General features: G+C 39.9%; 1 pseudogene; it reads left to right on the forward strand.

The window, feature by feature from the left end:
* Nucleotides 1-555: 555 nt before the first annotated feature.
* On the forward strand, nucleotides 556-1,466 carry LOC110876616 (annotated as a pseudogene).
* Nucleotides 1,467-19,726: the final 18,260 nt, after the last annotated feature.

A 19,726-nucleotide genomic window follows, 5' to 3' on the forward strand; every position in this document is an offset into this window, starting at 1 on the left:
TTAAATGTTAACCGGTTAACACTTCAAAGTCTCACAGGTCCGACTTTTGGAGTTTGTGCGTGACTCTGAGTTTTCCAATGCTCCGAGTCTTGACTTTTGTTTGTTCCAAGCTTTACAGTTTTAAATGTGTCCGAGGTTTTTTAAATCAACTATGTCTCTTTCTGTCCGAGTTTTGATCTCAAATCAGTTCCGACCTTTTACTTTAGTTGTATAATGTCCGAATATGTGTCCGAGTATTGAAGTCAGACAGATGGTCCGAGTATTGAAGTGAATATTTGAGTTTTGACAGTCAAATATGTCTCTCAGTTCTTTGAACATTCCGAGTTTCAAACCTCGGCTTTTAAATCAAAACATCGTGTCTCCCTTTCATTACCTGTGTTCGACTTTCATTACCTGTGTCCGATGTTTAAATCAAAACATCGGCTCTCCCTTTTGAAACAAGTCCGAGTTTCATACAAAACTTGAGTCCGATGTTTACCAAACCTTGGCCTGACCGTTAAATCAACACCTTTAAACCTCGGCCTGACCGGCTTTGTCCGACTTTTAATCTTCACTATGGTCCGGATTTTACAGTCAAAATTCCGAGTTTGTGATTGTTCTGAGCTTTTTAAACAGTCAAGTTCCGAATCTCCAGAGGTTAGTGACGAGAAGATGGTGATGGTAGGTGGTAGATGTAACGTTACGAATGGGCATTGTGCTGATAATACGATTTTAGCAGAGTAATATCCGAGAGGAAGTAAGGAGTTTAGAGGTTCGTTTTTTAATGTTCATGGCCCGAGTGATACCATGTCATGGTTTTCTGATCATAGGGTTGAATTGAAGACTGAAGAAGATGGAAGAGTTTTTCCAGTGAGTGATAATCCGTCTTCAATAGTTGATTGCCTTTTAAATGAAGCAAGGCAGAGGGGAGTTAAACTGCAGATAGGAAAGTCTATAACATCAGCCTCTACTTCAGCTGGTGGCAAATTTACGCTTAAAATTGATAAGCGCACGATCGATTATGTGGAGTTTATTGAAGCTGATTATTTGTTAATCGCCAGTGGCAGCAATCAGCAAGGTTATAATCTTGCCAATCAGTTTGGCCATTCTATCATTAAACCGGTACCGAGCGTATTTACATTCAAAATCGATGATAAGCCGTTGAGTGATTATCTGGAATTACATTCCCGAAAGTCAAGGCGAGTTTAAAGCACGAACCATTGCAGAAGAACACTCCGGAGCTTACCCAGGTGGGGCCCATGTTGGTCACGCATTAGGGACTTAGTGGACCGGTTGTTCTTCGGTTATCTGCTTGGGGTGCTGGTGATCTCTTTAGTTCGGAATATAAAGGAACGCTTCTTGTTGACTTTTCTCCTGATGTGCATAGTGAAGATTTGAAGTCTTTGTTATCTCCACACAAAAAAAAAGAATCGAATTTATGGGTTTTTCGGATCTCTCTGCTTGTTCTGAATTTCTTTGTACTCTAAGTACTATTCCGATGATCTGATTCGAGGTTTCAAGAGCTTTCGGGTTTTACGAGTTCCGAATTTTCTAGAATTCCGGGTTACCTGGGGTACCGGATTTATAGCTAAATTTAGAAGTTTGTGTTGTTCGGAAGTTTCAAATTATGCATGTTCCGAGTTTTTCTAGTTATTCCGGGTTACCTGGGGTACCGGATAACTAACTAAGAGTCAGAATTACGTGTAGTTTGGAAACTTGAAGTCGGTTTCAGATTATCGAAAAGTTTTATGGTACTTATGTTGTCCGGATCAAGTGAGGAGGTGAAGAGAATACAACTTGCTTGGATTTTTGTATTGTTTACAAAGAAAAAGGGGGAGTAAAAATTTTGGAAATCCTGTTCTCTTTGTAAACCAAAAGCTCGTAGTGCTACATCGAAACAAGTTCATGTTCACTATCTTTGAGATTAACTTAGTGTTAATCTTACCGGTGGCGAAGTGTAACATGAAGCAAGTTGGAGCTAGTGTATGATTGAGTATTGTCAAGTTTGTTCGAGGTTTAATCAAGTGTTAACGTGAGGAAGCAAATTGTTTCGTTTGGCAACTAGTTGAAGGTCATGCCTTTATCGTATGCCGGTTAGAGTAGAGAAGATTAGTCTTCTTGGTACCTCTTCCAAGTGGGTGACTGATCGGATTCTCGAAATAGGGGTTCTTACATTGAGGGGGAGATCAGAGCCGAAAGTCATCGGGAAATTGGTGGATTTGTGAAGATACGAGATTGGATCTTGAAGATTCGAGATGAAATGATCTCAGACACTCAGTTGAAGACCTTGATCAAGATGGTGGATGTACTTTTACAAAGTTCAGTTTGTTATTAACTTATCGAACTGAGCTTCATGTCTTTGTGAAGTTTGAAGTGTTCAAGGTTGGGCATTGGAAATCCAATGTTTCTTTCTACTACCGGTTAGGTTTGAAGATTAATGTATCGAGCGATATTCCTACATGTGGTTGTAGGTCGTTTCGCGTTAATTTGATTCGGGAGTAGTTTGAGGGGGAGGATCTACAGTGTTTGATGTTGGATTCTTCGGGTTTCTCAAAGCGGCCTTAAGTGATCGTCAGCAAGTCTTTAATTAGAAGGGTTGAAGATCGCTGTGCTCTACCAGAAAGATCAAGTCTCAGCCAAAGTTGAAAGCTGACATGATATCTTCAGTTAAAGGGGAGTCTCTAAGTGCAGTATCCGGTGATTGAAGATTATCGATGCCACACAGAACTGATGCAACAGTTAAGGGGGAGACTGTAAGTGCAGTTCCTGCCGGGTAACTGTCGCTTATCAGTTCTGGTCAACCAAAGCAGAAGTCCAAGTTAAAGTCAACCATAACGAAGAATTCAAGACCACATGTAGACCATGCATTAATCAAGGGGGAGCTGTTAATGCACTTTGGGTGAAAAGTGCATGCCTTCCAATTGTTAGGGTCTTTAGTATACATGTCCTGAAAGTTAGTCCCAAGTTTATCCTAGGGACAACTTGTCCAAGTTTTAGGAGAACTTTTGTCTGAGTCTTATGTGTAAAATTGGTTTGTCCGAGGTTTAGTCCCTAGCCTATATATATGTGTGTATTGTGTAGATTAGGGCAAGAAAAACTCTTGTAGCTTGGTGCACCTCTCCCACTCGTTCATCCTTCTGTGTGAATTCTAGAGAGAGAGAGACTATGTGTTAGTGAGAGAAAGCTAGGGTTTAGATCTTTGTGATCTAAACCAGCTTGTAGATGATGTATACTCCTTTGGTTTGTGTAATCTGTGATGACTGTTTCATCAATAAAGAGTTCATCTTCTACATCTTTCTATCATGTTCTTCATATTTTGTTCTCCATGTCTTGAATCAAGTGCAATGTTTGATGTTCGTCATCGATCCCTGCTTTCACAATGTATATTGTTGAGTTTTGTGTTCACAGGAGTGAGTGGGTGAACGATAACTTGCATCTCTAGTAAATAGCAATTATTAAAGCAAGGTGTTTAAAACGGGTAATATATTGATCCGAGTCAGGTATGTATAATAGGTTAACTACTCAATTGAACTAGAGGTTATTGAGAGTTAAATGAAGCAAATAGACACTCGGTTACCCTAAATAAGTAAACCGAATGATTTAAATGGTGGTCATGGTGTTTTGAAAACCTAATGACCTTTAATAAAAGAATCTTAGCTAATAAGAGGGATTTTGGGACAAACATGCTTTTAAAAGCCCTTTATCATAAATGAAAGGTTAAAAGTTACCAAAACGTCCTTGTAAGCTAAATTGAGCAAACGACCTTTAAAGGTTGTTTGGAAACAAGTTTTATGATTAAATAAATACTTAGAATAAGTATAGAAAGTGAAAAATGTAAATTCTTGGGTCGAATGACTCTATATGAGTCTTTGCCGTAAAACAATAATCCAAGGGGTAAAACTCGGAACATATAGATATCCACATTAAATCCACCACACATATAGTTGTGGTGGAAGATTACTTGATAAGAAATGTAGGAATACGATGCTAGAAATGAATGAAAGCGATTTTAAGCTTTAAAGTGCTTAACTACACTTAATGGGTCAAAATAAGCACTTAAGCGTAAACAGGTTTTAATTATGTAAGAAACCCGTGATTTGAGACTAATATGATAGGAGATATTGAAATTATTAATTTCATGAGTTTAAAGATCAAATAAACATATTTGTTTGATAAAATCACGAACGGGTCAAAATTTGGTAAAAAGGGTGATAAGCCGAAGACTTAAAAGTCTGAAATTTTATTAATACGGATGTTGGATTTTAACCCCATATGATGGAAAATTAAATTACGGTCACGTAGGAAAAAAACGTGACTTAAATCGGATTAAAAACGAGCAAGTTATGCCCGTTTCCGTAAAAGATAAGCTAGCTGGAAATATGCAGCTGCAACAGCAAACAGTCTGTGATATTAGAGGCGTCGCCCCACGCGACGACAAAGGCAAGGGGCCGTCGCGCAACGCGACGAGGTCCTGGTCTGCCAAAAAATTGTTATTTTAATTGTTTTGTGCTTGGGACTTGTTTATACGCGTTATAAACTACCTATAACTAACTTATTTCATGTTTTATGAAATATAGGTACTAATCGAGTTACCGGAAGACGATCAAGCTCAGCGATGAACCAAACACATAAAGAACAAAGCTTCCGCGAATAGTTTCGTCGTCACGTTTTAAACGGCGAATTAAATTACAAAATGTTGAAATGTTTTATTTAGTAAAATGTTTTAACAAACTCGCATTTTTAAGTGTATGTTTAATCTTAAATACACTATTATAATCGAAATTTATTTGATAATTGTATAAAATGGACTAAGTGTCTTACACATAGTTAGTTAGTGAGAGAATTCGAAAACTCCTCCTTAATGAAGGGAAGGAGGCTTTTAATGAATGAGTGGCAAAATTGAAAAAATATATAGGTAAAAAAATTGCACCATAAGATCACAATTTTTTTTATCTTTCATTCGAGTATATTCGAGCATATTTTTCGACACAAACAAAAGATTAAACATGCCGTTCTTTTTTCAATACTACTATTATAGTATTGCACATTTGCAATACTACATAGCCTTAGGGTTTATGTTTTGAGTTTAGTTTAGCTTTTAGGGTTAGTTTTTTTTGAAGGGTTTCGGTTTCAGGTTTAGTTTTTAGGTTTTTAGGGGGTGGGGTGGGGGTGGGAGGATTTAGGTTTTTAGGGGTAGGGTGGGGTGAGGTGGGGGGGGGGGGTTAGGTTTCGGGTTTAGTTTTTAGGTTTTTGGGGTGGGGGGTTGGCCTGTATAGGTTTTTTCGTAGTGTTGCACGTGTGTAATACTAACTATTTTTTATTTTTTTTCAAAAAAAATTATTTTTTTGTATTTTAACATATGCTAGATTTAAAGCAAAAAAAAAAAAAAAATTGTGTGGTTTTTAAGTTTTTTTTTAGGAGTTTCGAGTTCTAAGAATAAAAAGGAGTTTTGGCTTGAACCTTCCTATAGAAATGGGATCAGGAGAAAACGGTGAAGAGTTTGAAAACGATGAGAACGGTTCTTAGAGCGACACGTAGCGCGCTACAATTTAGGCGGAAACACCTTGTTTAGTAATTTTCCCCCTATTCTATTCCATACATCGCGTTATTTGGTGGCGTTGAAACACCTCTTGGGATTTAATTAATGTTTAACTTCATGATTTTGGTGGCGTTTTGTTTTTTTTTTCATTCCGATAAAATAAGCTTCACTAAAGGATGCAAAAGCTAAATATCTTGGTGTTCAAACAATAGGATCATAATTCATTAAAAAACAGACGAATCTTACAATTAAAACGAAAAAGAAAGAGTTCAAACTAATATTCATAATCTGATTGGAGTGCATCAAAGATATACCCATTAGTTTGCTCCTCACTTTCCTCGGCATGAATCAGATTGGCGTTTGACGTCATCAACCGGTGTAACGTGCCTCGCATCGTAGATTCAAACATAATCACAATCCGGTTTTTAATAGTGTTTGAAGGTCTTAAATCACATAGTTGTTCAAGGTGGTAAACATTCTCTATGTTTAGGACTTGATCCATTGTGAAGGAATCCTTCTCTTCGTTGCTATAAGCAAATGTCACCATCCTCAATTCTTCATTCAAACTCCATCTTGTAACGGTTGGTTGCTCATAAGCAGCAGCAGCATCATGCATTAGCAGCATCATGCATCCGCTGGATATTTTCTTGTCAACGTTCTTATTACTGTTTCAGTGGCTAATGGAACACCAAGTGCTAGAATATCCCTCTGGACCGCCACATCCATAGCAAGTATGTCTTTGATGGTTTTGACCTTTACTTTTCTCCTGTCTAAGAACTTTAGAATGAAACGTTTATCTACATCTATCGAACCTCCATGCAATAGCTTGAGCCATTTTTATTTTTCTTGTATGGCATTTTACACACTTTTTGGCGTTTTTAATGCTTATAGCGATATACTTTTTTGTATTTTTGCTTTTCTACTTATATAATTGTTTTATTGGCGCATTTTAGATGAGCAATATATTATTTTTGGTGCTAAAACAATAACAGTTGTAAACAGACCTTCTGAAATCTTATCTATTTATAGTACTATGTGCTGTGAAGATTCCCTTTCTTCATAGTTTTGACACTGAAAAGGCTAGAAGATATGATGTATCTAGCATTTTTTGGCATTTTATGTGATAGCATTTTTATGTGTAAGCATGATACTGTTTTTTTATGTTCTTTTTTTGTGCTATATTCTTTTAGCATGTTATGTAGGATACAAACCTAAAATGTGACATATAATATAACATGGCATTTTGAAACATGAAAAATATACAAGGGATTTTAACATAAACATGCATATTGTAAATGAAAACAATAGTATGTGAAACATATGGAGTTTTACAGTTGCTCCTAATATAAACATGTGAAAGTGTAAACCAAAATAACATGGAAAATATGGCAGTTTAACAAACTAATCTACTTTAGTGGCCATCCTTTCTTCTATCCTTTCCAATCCTCTGTTGTACAATTATGCTATTCTTTCTTTCCCTAATTGTAAGAATTTGTTTAATGATTTTACGAGTCGAGTTCTGCTTTCATTTAAGTTATGGAGTAGGATTTTTGCAGTGTACTTGATTCTGAGTTCATTTAGTTGTTTCTTTTGTATGTCATATGGGGCCTCTTCTTTTTTCTAAACCACATGCCCAGACATACATCTGCCCCATATACGTTTTCATATGCCTCATTGTAAATATCCAACAGTCGACCAAGTTAGATTTTGTTCTCCAATCCATTTTCTGTCTCACAATCTTTGCCCTTTTTATCTCACGAGCACTTGGGTGTTGTTTACTAACCAAGTGGTTTGCAAAATCATCTTGCTGCCAGTTTGAAATTTTTGTATATTTAGTATGGCGTTATGGCTACGTCCCCGTTTGGGATACCCGTTAATTAGTGGATCAAATTTGCGTTGATATTAATTGTATGGTGGCAAACATTTAAACTCTTTATTCTTTCATTGTAATTTTGCACCGGCCAGTAGCTAAGCATTGTTGGGATATTATTTAATTTCATTTTTAATGTAGCACCAAATCCCATGTTCTGTACAACTTGTATTTGATTTGCATTAGGACTGATAAACCAACGAGTCAAGTTTGTTAGTTTCAATCTTAATAAAATTCTAACCCCATCGAACTGATAAAACGGTTCTTCCTGAACCTCAACTTCCTGACTTGTAGCCTTTCTCTTTTTGATGTTTACGCCCCTTTAAGTATGTACCTTTACTTTCACTTTCAGCCCTATTTGCCTAAAGTAGGAGGAAAAGAAAAATGGTGTTTTTGAGGGTTGCCGTTTTTTCAATAGTTATTACACATTTGGCGTTCAATGCTTCCACTAACATTTACTCATACATCAATAACCTTAGTTGGGCTTCACAGTTATATAGCTTTTTTTTATAAGGATACCATGTTTTCATGAATTTCAATAGTTAATATACATCATGGTGTTCAGTAACTTATATATTTTTTATGAATGTAAAAGGTCTATAGTTGGCGTTTCATAACATAATTGGCGTTCAAAATTTGTACAATACATCATGACATTAGTTGCCCTTCACAGATTGATGATATTTCAAAGTTACACTTAATATGGCGTTTACAAAACCAAACTCAAAGTATACATGTACAACGTTCATCGAAATCATACACTTGCATTTTCCACATTTAAATCATACAAAATGTAACGATTATAACCTTGTTTTGATGTTCCATTGTTCATTTTTTTGTCAGTCTTATGGCGTTTATTTTCAGGAGACTTTGCGGACTTCATTCTAGTCGAATCCGTACATAAATTATTGAAATCAAAACACCAATATCATTAAATAACTTTGAATACTACACGACATTTAACTCAATTTGGATTTTCTTTTCTTGGATCGTTATTAATCTTCAGACAGACAACGATAAAGTATCTAGGGTTTTCATGTTTTCCGTATAATTTGGGCTGGTTTTGTGGAAGTAATAGGTTTTAGTGTTGTTTGAATTCTTCGATTAGAGGCACAAGTACTTTTTTACCCTTAATGAACCTCGCGCTATGATGTAAGTGATTGATATTTACATATACCACCGCTTTGTTTTAGTCCATAGATTGTTTTGATTTAACAGATGAGGATCATTTTCACAATTTAGGGCGTTTTCTCTAAATCATATATATGTGTATGTGTATGTTGTGTGTGCGGGAAGGTTATCTTGAAAACGCTAGATATTACGAGAACCTTGAGAACGAATGAAAAAAAATGCGAGAACTTGTCAAAAACAATTCAGTTAAAAAAACAATTATACATATCATTATTATTTAAATACAATATTCAAAATTGAATATACACATTTAAACTTACATGTATTCGTAAATAAAGAAAATTTACACGTGTGTAAGGTTGCCATTTACACATGTGTAAATTTGTTGTATTTCCACAGGTATATAAGGAGAGGATCATAAGAAAACTCTATCAAACGATTGATATTTGTGTTGAATTTTTTCTGAGTTTAGTTTTTAGAAGTTAAAATTTAGGGTTTAATTTTTAGAGGTTAGGGTTTAGCTTTAGCATTTAGTTCTAGCTTTTAGACGTTAAACTTTAGGTTTAGATTTTAGATTTTAGGGTTTAGTTTTTTTTGTTTAGGGTTTAAGGATTAAGTCTTACTATGGCTAGATAGAGTTTTTTCACAACGAGATCCCTCCCCAATATATATATGGATGGTGTAACAGACCAATCTCAAACTTTGATTTTTTTTTAAATGGTGAAGATAAAGTTTTCAAAGTTTTTGTAACTCACATAGGTTTTCTTTCTATCTCTCCCTTCCCCATATATATATATATATATACTAGAAAACTTGGAAATTGTCCCGTAAATTTACTACCGAAAAAATCGGTGGCAAATTTAGCCACCTATTTCCCACGGATATGTAAGTTAAGAGTACTCAGCATCGTTTGGTAGCAAAGCGGTGGAAAATTTTGCCACCATCTATTTTTGGTGACAAATTCGTGGAAAAATAAAAGTAACTTCCTTAGATTATCCCAAATATACGCGTATTTTTTTAATTTCTATCGTCTTAGCAGTAACAAAATGAAATTTTAAGCCCAAATTTAACTAGGTTAATATCCCGCTCATTATTTAGGGTTTTGATTGAAAATCCCCTTCCTTGCAATCACAACTAAATAACTTCATCAATCCAAAAACCTGTTCAAATGATCGAGTCACCTAACAGTTCTACCGTACAAGTCAACTCGACGAACAAATCGAACAACTCATCGAATCTCGATCACTCGGATCCGAATCCAAAACCAAAAGTTGTTATCGCTTCCGTTGAAATGAGCAATGCTGACGTCACTGACGATTGTTGTGACACTCTAGGTTTTCCCGAATAACCACTCTTGTATTAACAGTGTGTACGTATGAATTATTAAATGAAAGATGTGAATTATCTTGATGTGCTATGTGTTGATAACGTGTATGTAATATATATATATATATGTGTGTGTGTGTGTGTGCATAAGAACTAGTGAACCGAGACCATGACTCGAGACCAGTCGGTCTCGAGTGAACAGTAAATAGTTGGGCCGGTTGGGCCGCAAACCCCTTTGAGCCCCACTCGAAACCCTTGTAGGGTGCACCACCCAAACCAAGTATAAAAACCCATCACCCATCTTTCCCCTACACTCTCACATATCACCCTACACACTCTCTCCCTCACTAAAACCCTAGAACCCCAAACCTCCTCTCCTTTCTCTCGGACCAAACCGGTGACAACAAGGACCCTCGGTTCAAGCTCGGAATCATCATTCGGAAGCTCACTTATCGACCCTTCATACCCTCACACTTCGAGTCTCTACCGGTTAGTGTTCTAATGTGTACTAGGTGTTATATGTGTACTAGATGTCATGTGTGCTTGATGGATGAAATATATGCTTAGCCTCTTTTGCATGATCTTGATTGATTTAGTGAGTAAAAATCATGAAATACATGAAGATTGTTGTTTATCTATGATGTAGATGCTTGATTCTAGATAAAGTTATGGTTAGGAAGAATAGAGTGATTTATTATCATGCTAACTTGACACATGAATAAGTAGAAAAATGTATGAATATGGTGCTATCATGTTCTCGGTTGTGTGTGTAAATGATGATGATTGATAGTACACTAAACTAGGTGTATTATGCTAGCATAAATCGGTTTAAATGAACATGTTGGTTTAGGATGAAAACCCAATGATGAACTAGATGAATATGTGTTGAATATGATATGAAGATTTGAATTTGTGTGTTTTGATCCATTTTGAATGAAGTTTAGACAAGAAAACATGTTTGTGCATTTTCATTGGATAGTACATGGGAGCATGACATGGGAATTCTATTGGATAGTACGACTTATGCAGACATGCAGGAAACAACACGGGGTGGAGTCGAAACCCTTGGTCTCGACTCGAGACCATTGAGTTACAACTCGAGACCGCAGTGATTGCGACTCGAGACCTGGACCAAGCAACCCAAAACAGACTGTAGGGACTCAAGACCATCAAGGTCTCGACTCGAGATCACACAGTCTCGGCTCGAGACGGGACTCGAGACCTCTGAGGTTGCGGCTCATGCCTGCACCACTCGAGACCAGCCATTTACAACTCGAGATCTCCTGGATGCGACTCGAGACCGCATGTTCTCGAGTCAAGACCGCCTGGTCTCGACTGGGCTGCTTGTCTCAGTTATTGGGCCGAATTGTATGGAATGTTCATGCTTGCTACTGTTTAACTGGACTATGTGTTACTATTAACTGATCAGGTGATAGGACTGGCCCAATAACCGTATATGTTATGTGCACTGTGTGATAGATACGTGTAGAATATACGTGGCTTCTCTGTACCCAAACCTGACCTATACTGGTAACCATGCTAGGACGTGGTGACCAGCGTGCTTGACCAAGTAACCTAATCTGCCGAGCAACCCAAGGTGAGTTCACACACTAAAAGCATGCGTCCCAGGGAGGGACACGGACAAACTGCCAACGTTGGGAAAAATACTTTTGAACTATTATTTCCGTGGGGAAATACGAATGGGTACTTTTAAATTACTATCTCAGGGGGAGATACGTTTGGATATTATTTATAAATCACAACTAGCCAAGCTAAATGAAACCCTATCACATTAAGTCCCTGCTTACAGTACCGATTAATCGCCGGGGGCAAACGGATTATTAGTTGATAGCGCTATTAGGTTTGACAACCTCACACCGTGACCGGGGGGGTCGGGCGTGAACTAGTAGACCTTGCATCTTGGTCAATGACGATAGACATTCACTCGGGGCACAACAACTTTCCATCAACAGTTTCGGTATCTACAGTTTAGTGAGCTTACAGATGGGGTAGCTCCCCATAACGTGATTATAAATGCTTTATCTAAACAACTTACGTTTTCGAAAACTAAAACTTGACCCCTCGTGAACTCGCCAACATTATGTTGATACCCTACTGCATGCTTTGCAGGTACCCAGTGACTCAGGAGCTTGCAGCTTGTGGATGCGTAGTGGTCGTCTAACCCGTGTGTTGGGTTCTAAACAAACTTGAAATAAGAACCTTGCTTTAAACTATTTTGTCTATGCTTCCGCTACTTACCTAAACTACTATTTGAATCTAAATCTTTTGAACTTTGGTTATGATATTTGCTAACCCTTTGGTTGGTGAATACTACTTATGATATTAATCGAATTGCTCAGTATAATTGGTGGCTGGATCCTGGTCAGTCACGCCCCCAGACGGTGGCACTTCGCATGTGGATTTTGGGGGTGTGACAGATTGGTATCAGAGCCATTGGTTATAGTGAACTTGGTTTTAAAAAGGGGAAATCTTTTGAGAAAAACCAGACTATAACCTGTGACTCGTGACGACACTACACTCCAAGTGCAAGACTTAACACATTAGACCTCATAGCTCGGACTAGTGTTTACTTGCTTGCTTGCTTTGTGCTTTCTGTTCTGCTATACGTACTAGTGTGCCTAGTTAGATAGATACACCTCCCTCTTCTATCTCATTCTCGCTACATTACGACATCACACTCATACTATGTTTTCTGATTATGAAGACAATGAGTGGACGTGGAAGAGGAAACATTAACATGACTCAGGCTCAATTCACTAACCTGCTTAACACGATGGCTGCAGCCTTCGCAGCTCACCCTGGAGGTAAACTTGTTATTTTAGGATGTTTAGATCCTACCGTCACATCGTCTTTTCACCCCTAAACCTATTCGCTTCGCTTCGCTTCTCACAACAGGTCAGCATGCGCCTGCGCAACCACATGTTTGTACCTTCAAAACCTTCATGGAGCAAGCCTCTCCCTTTCAATGGCACTGAGGGTGCCATAGGTCTCCTACACTGGATTGAGAAAGTCGAAGCCGTCTTTGTTGTCTGTGAGTGTCCCCTTGCGAATTGGGTGAAGTTTGCTACTGGTACGCTCGAAGGAAACGCGCTTTCCTGGTGGAAGGCGCAAATTCAGATGTTTGGTTTGGAAACTGCTAATGCTACTGCGTGGGAAGATTTTAAGGACGTGATTAAGGAAGAGTATTGTCACAGATATGACATCCACAAGCTCGAAAATGAGTACTTTGAGCTCAAGATGGTTGGATCAGAGATCGAGGCATACACCAAACAGTCCAACGACTATGCTGCTCTTTGCCCAAACATGTCTCGACCTATGTATCGAAGAATCGAATTGTACATCAAGGGTTTGGCTCCAGAAATCCGAAGCCATGTGACCGCAGCCAACCTCAATACCATTCAGCCAGTCGTTCGTCTTGCTCACAAACTCACTGATCAGGCTGTGGAACAGGGCAAGCTGCCCAAAAGGATCAGTGCTACTGCTGGAACTTCTAGTGACAACAAGCGTAAGTGGGAAGGAAATCAAAGCAAGGATGCTAACCCCACTCAGGCCCCAACCCAGTAAAGGAAAACTGACAACAACAAGGGCCATCAACAACAGGGTGGCTATCGCGGGAACCACCCCAAGTGCAACAAGTGCAACCGACACCACAGCGGGCCTTGTGGGAAAGGTCAGTGTCAGCGATGTAACAAGATGGGGCATGAGGCCAAGGACTGTAGGAGTCCACGTCCCGCAGGGCAGAACCAGCAGCAGCAGCAACATCATGGGAACGTCAAGGGTTGTTTCCAGTGTGGAGCTGAGGGACACATTAAGAGGAATTGCCCTGAACTGAACCAGAACCGCAATAACAATCAGGGAGCTGGAAACAACGATCAAAACAACAACAATGCTGGGAATGGTGCAAGAGGAAGGGCTTTTGTGATTGGAGCTGGAGAAGCAAGGAATGACCCCAACGTCGTGGCGGGTAAGTTCCTACTCGATGATCGTTATGTTTCCATATTATTTGATTCTAGAGCCGATGCTAGTTATGTATCCCTACGTATTAGTAAGAAGCTTAAGCACCCGCCTACACTACTAAGTTCTAAGCATATCGTCGAGTTAGCTAATGGTAGAAACATCGAGGCCTCACATGTTATCAGCAACTGCAAACTAGTACTGTCAGGTCAGACCTATAGCATCGATCTTTTCCCTATCGTTCTTGGAAGCTTCGACGTCGTCATCGGTATGGATAACGCGCTGAAATCCTATGCCAAGAGAAAATGGTTCATATCCCCCGCCGTTCTGGCAAACCCCTCATCGTACAAGGTGACAAAGGCGGAGAAGTCACAGGCATCATCTTGTTCTTAAAAGCCTAGAAGTGTTTACGAAAGGGGCACACCGCTATCTTAGCACTTGTCACCAACACACAAGAAAAGGAAAAGAGGATTGAAGATTTTCCAGTGGTACGCGACTACCCCGAGGTATTTCCTGAAGAACTGCCTGGACTCCCTCCCCACCGTCATGTCGAATTCCAAATCGAGCTAGCTCCCGGAGCAGCACCTATAGCTTGTGCGCCTTATTGACTAGCCCCCGCAGAACTGACGGAACTCTCTACGCAACTACAGGAACTATTGGATAAAGTATTTATCCGTCCTAGTTCGTCACCCTGGGGAGCACCAGTACTCTTTGTTAAGAAGAAGGATGGCACATTCCGAATGTGCATCGACTATCGTGAGCTGAACAAGGTTACCATCAAGAATCGCTACCCTCTCCCACGTATCGACGATCTATTCGATCAGTTGCAGGGATCGAGCTACTATTCTAAGATTGACCTACGATCAGGCTATCATCAGCTAAGAGTCCGTTACGAAGACAATTCCAAAACTGCATTCAGAACTCGTTATGGTGATTACGAATTCCTTGTCATGCCCTTTGGAATGACCAACGCGCCTGCAGTTTTCATGGATCTCATGAACCGAGTATGCAAGCCTTACCTCGACAAGTTCGTAATTGTGTTTATCGACGACATCCTGATCTATTCGAAAAGTCAAGAGGAGCATGAACAGCACCTACGCCTTATTCTCGAACTCCTTCACAATGAACAACTGTACGCCAAGTTCTCGAAATGTGACTTTTGGCTTCGTGAAGTCCATTTCCTTGGGCACGTGGTCAACAAGGACGGAATTCACGTCGACCCAGCTAAGATCGATTCTGTAAAGAACTGGCCTACACCTAAAACTCCGACCGAAGTTCGCCAATTCTTGGGATTGGCAGGATACTATCGTATATTTATCAAGGGATTTTCGAAGATTGCTCATCCCCTCACGACTCTCACCCAGAAGGGTATTGCTTACAATTGGAATGAAGCTCAAGAGTCCGCATTTCAGAAGCTGAAGGATAACCTCTGTAGTGCTCCTATTCTCTCGTTACCTGAAGGTACCGACGACTTTGTGGTCTATTGCGATGCGTCTATTCATGGGCTCGATTGCATGTTAATGCAACGCGAGAAGGTTATTGCCTACGCTTCTCGACAACTTAAGACTCACGAAAGGAACTACACTACGCACGACTTGGAACTGGGAGCAGTGGTTTTTGCTCTTAAGATATGGGGACATTACCTGTACGGTACCTAGTGCACTATTTACACCGATAACAGGAGTCTCGAGCATATCTTCAAGCAAAAGGAATTAAACATGCGACAACGTCGATGGGTCAAACTCTTGAATGATTACGAATGCGCAATCAAGTACCATCCGGGCAAGGCCAATGTCGTGGCAGACGCCCTCAGCCGAAAAGACACTGCACCCAAGCGCGTGCGAGCGTTACAACTTACTATCCAGTCTAACCTCCCTACTCAGATTCGAAATGCTCAGGTTGAAGCACTGAAACCAGAGAACCTCAGGGCTGAGTCCCTGCGAGGATCGAGGCAGCGATTAGAACAAAAAGTAGATGGCGCTTACTATGTGACAGGGCGCATTTGGGTTCCACTCTATGGAGATCTACGTGAACTTGTGATGGACGAAGCCCATAAGTCCCGTTACTCAGTACATCCTGGTTCGGATAAGATGTACAACGACTTAAGGAGCACATATTGGTGGCCTGGCATGAAAGCCCACATAGCAACATATGTCAGCAAATGTTTGACTTGCGCAAGAGTCAAGACTGAGTATCAGAAACCAGCAGGCCTACTCCAACAACCAGAAATCCCGAAATGGAAATGGGAGCAAATTTCCATGGATTTCGTCACTGGCCTACCTAGATCCCAACGCAGGAATGACACTATTTGGGTGATAGTAGATCGATTGACCAAGTCTGCACACTTTTTGGCTATTAAAGAAACATACAAGTTTTCTACCTTGGCAGACGTTTACTTAAAGGAAGTGGTTTCGAGGCACGGGGTGCCAACTTCCATTATTTCCTATCGAGACGCTCGTTTTACTTCTGAGTTGTGGCAAGCTATGCACAAATCCTTTGGCTCACGTTTGGACATGAGCACCGCTTATCACCCACAAACGGATGGGCAGTCGGAACGCACAATCCAAACCCTAGAAGACATGCTTAGGGCATGTGTGATCGATTTTGCCAAGAATTGGGAGAAGCATCTACCGCTAGTGGAATTCTCCTAGAATAACAGCTACCACACCAGCATTCAGGCAGCACCCTTCGAGGCATTGTACGGTCGTAAATGCCGATCACCTCTTTGCTGGGCGGAAGTTGGTGATAGCCAGGTCACAGGCCCAGAACTGGTGGTAGACACAACGGAGAAGATTGCCCAGATCAGACAACGCATGGCGGCAGCTCGTGACCGTCAGAAAAGTTACGCTGATAAGCGTAGGAAACCGCTAGAATTCCAGGTCGGGGACCGGTTCTACTTAAAGTCTCACCCTGGAAGGGTGTGGTTCATTTTGGTAAACGGGGCAAGCTGAATCCGTGATATGTTGGACCATTCGAAATTACCGAGAGGATCGGTAAGGTTGCTTATAGGCTGAACCTGCCAGAAGAGCTAAGTGCGGTGCACAACGTCTTCCACGTGTCTAATCTGAAGAAGTGTCTGTCAGATGAAACACTCATAATTCCCTTCAAGGAACTCACTATTGACGAACAGCTACACTTTACTGAGGAACCGATTGAGATCACGGATCGAGAGATCAAAACCCTCAAATGTAGCCAGATACCTCTCTTGCGAGTTCGTTGGAACTCGCGACATGGCCCAGAGTTTACCTGGGAGCGGGAAGACCAGATGAAGTGCAAGTATCCCCAGTTGTTCCCAAATGAAACCCCCAGCACTGAAGCTACGACCGAATTTCGGGACGAAATTCCAAACTAACGGGGGGATGATGTGACACCCCGTTGAAACACTCTCACTCATACTAGCTTGACAGTGGCTGCCTTAATTTTCGGGACGAAAGTTCTTAAAACTTGGGGATAATGTGACACTCTAGGTTTTCCTGAATAACCCTCTTGTATTAACAGTGTGTACGTATGAATTATTAAATGAAAGATGTGAATTATCTTGATGTGCTATGTGTTGATAACGTGTATGTAATATATATATATATATATATGTGTGTGTGTGTGTGTGTGTGTGTGCATAAGAACTAGTGAACCAAGACCATGACTTGAGACCACTCGGTCTCGAGTGAACAGTAAATTGTTGGGCCGCAAACCCCTTTGAGCCCCACTCGAAACCCTTGTAGGGTGCACCACCCAAACCAAGTATAAAAACCCATCACCCACCTTTCCCCTACACTCTCACGTATCACCCTACACACTCTCTCCCTCACTAAAACCCTAGAACCCCAAACCTTCTCTCCTTTCTCTCGGACCAAACCGGTGACAACAAGGACCCTCGGTTCAAGCTCGGAATCATCATTCGGAAGCTCACTTATCGACCCTTCATACCCTCACACTTCGAGTCTCTACCGGTTAGTGTTCTAATGTGTACTAGGTGTTATATGTGTACTAGATGTCATGTGTGCTTGATGGATGAAATATATGCTTAGCCTCTTTTGCATGATCTTGATTGATTTAGTGAGTAAAAATCATGAAATACATGAAGATTGTTGTTTATCTATGATGTAGATGCTTGATTCTAGATAAAGTTATGGTTAGGAAGAATAGAGTGATTTATTATCATGCTAACTTGACACATGAATAAGTAGAAAAATGTATCAATATGGTGCTATCATGTTCTCGGTTGTGTGTGTGAATGATGATGATTGATAGTACATTAAACTACGTGTATTATGCTAGTATAAATCGGTTTAAATGAACATGTTGGTTTAGGATGAAAACCCTAATGATGAACTAGATGAATATGAGTTGAATATGATATGAAGATTTGAATTTGTGTGTTTTGATCCATTTTGAATGAAGTTTAGACAAGAAAACATGTTTGTGCATTTTCATTGGATAGTACATGGGAGCATGACATGGGAATTCTATTGGATAGTACGACTTATGCAGACATGCATGAAACAGCAGGGGGTGGAGTCAAAACCCTTGGTCTCGACTCGAGACCATTAAGTTATAACTCGAGACCGCAGTGATTGCGACTCGAGACCTGGACCAAGCAACCCAAAACAGACTGCAGGGACTCGAGACCATCAAGGTCTCGACTCGAGATCACAGATGGGGTAGCTCCCCATAACGTGATTATAAATGCTTTATCTAAACAACTTACGTTTTCGAAAACTAAAACTTGACCCCTCGTGAACTCGCCAACATTATGTTGATACCCTACTGCATGCTTTGCAGGTACCCAGTGACTCAGGAACTTGCAGCTTGTGGATGCGTAGTGGTCGTCTAACCCGTGTGTTGGGTTCTAAACAAACTTGAACTAAGAACCTTGCTTTAAACTATTTTGTCTATGCTTCCGCTACTTACCTAAACTACTATTTGAATCTAAATCTTTTGAACTTTGGTTATGATATTTGCTAACCCTTTTGTTGGTGAATACTACTTATGATATTAATCGAATTGCTCAGTATAATTGGTGGCTGGATCCTGGTCAGTCACGCCCCCAGGCGGTGGCACTCCGCATGTGGATTTTGGGGGTGTGACAATTGTACCCACTAAAAGACACACCCGCCCTGAGCCTAGCAAGACGAATGAGGAGGAGATCCTTCAAGAAAAGCATAAGTCATGAATGAATGTGTAAATATGTAATTAGTTTTACTGTTCAACATTTCAAATGATTTTGATTATGATTATAGAAACAAACTTAAATCTAAATCTTAATGATGATGTCCAAGTTTGAAGGATTTTTTAGTATATCACGACTCGAGAGGAGATGCGCTTCCAGATACTATCTTTTCAAATTTGTTAACGTGTTTCTAGGTAGCATTATCGCCGGGGCTGCGTTTGAACAGCTTAATGCGTTTCTAAATCAGCTAGCAAGTCGGTATGTTAGTTAGTATGTACGTGCCATGGCTAACTTTGATCTGATTTTGCAGTTGCATGACTTAATTTTCTGCATTCTGTGCTATCATGATTCTTGAAACAATTGGCGTCGTGATCCCAATGAAAGCAACGTTCTTCATAACATATATAATGGTTGACGGGTGGAGTGGTACTGCTGAAAAAGATGAAGAAAAAGAAAGATTCAATGGAATTATTGCGGGGTTGTTGGCTGAAAAAGAAAAAGATAAGCTATGTTAACAACTACAGTTCGAAGTGTGACACTTGTGCTCCGTAAATACCACACGATGTAGGACAAAATCTTTTATCAAAGAAACAATGTGTTTTGGTCTCAAAATTTGTTTATTTGTGTTTTACAATTTCACGTTTTGATTCTGGTTCGATTTCAAGCTTTAAATCGTTTTCTAGAAAGTTATACGCAAACTGATGCGTAAACATAATCAGGTTAATACAGCAAACAC

The sequence above is a fragment of the Helianthus annuus genome, chromosome 9 (assembly GCF_002127325.2).
Source record: "Helianthus annuus cultivar XRQ/B chromosome 9, HanXRQr2.0-SUNRISE, whole genome shotgun sequence".
NCBI classification, from domain to species: Eukaryota; Viridiplantae; Streptophyta; class Magnoliopsida; order Asterales; family Asteraceae; genus Helianthus; species Helianthus annuus.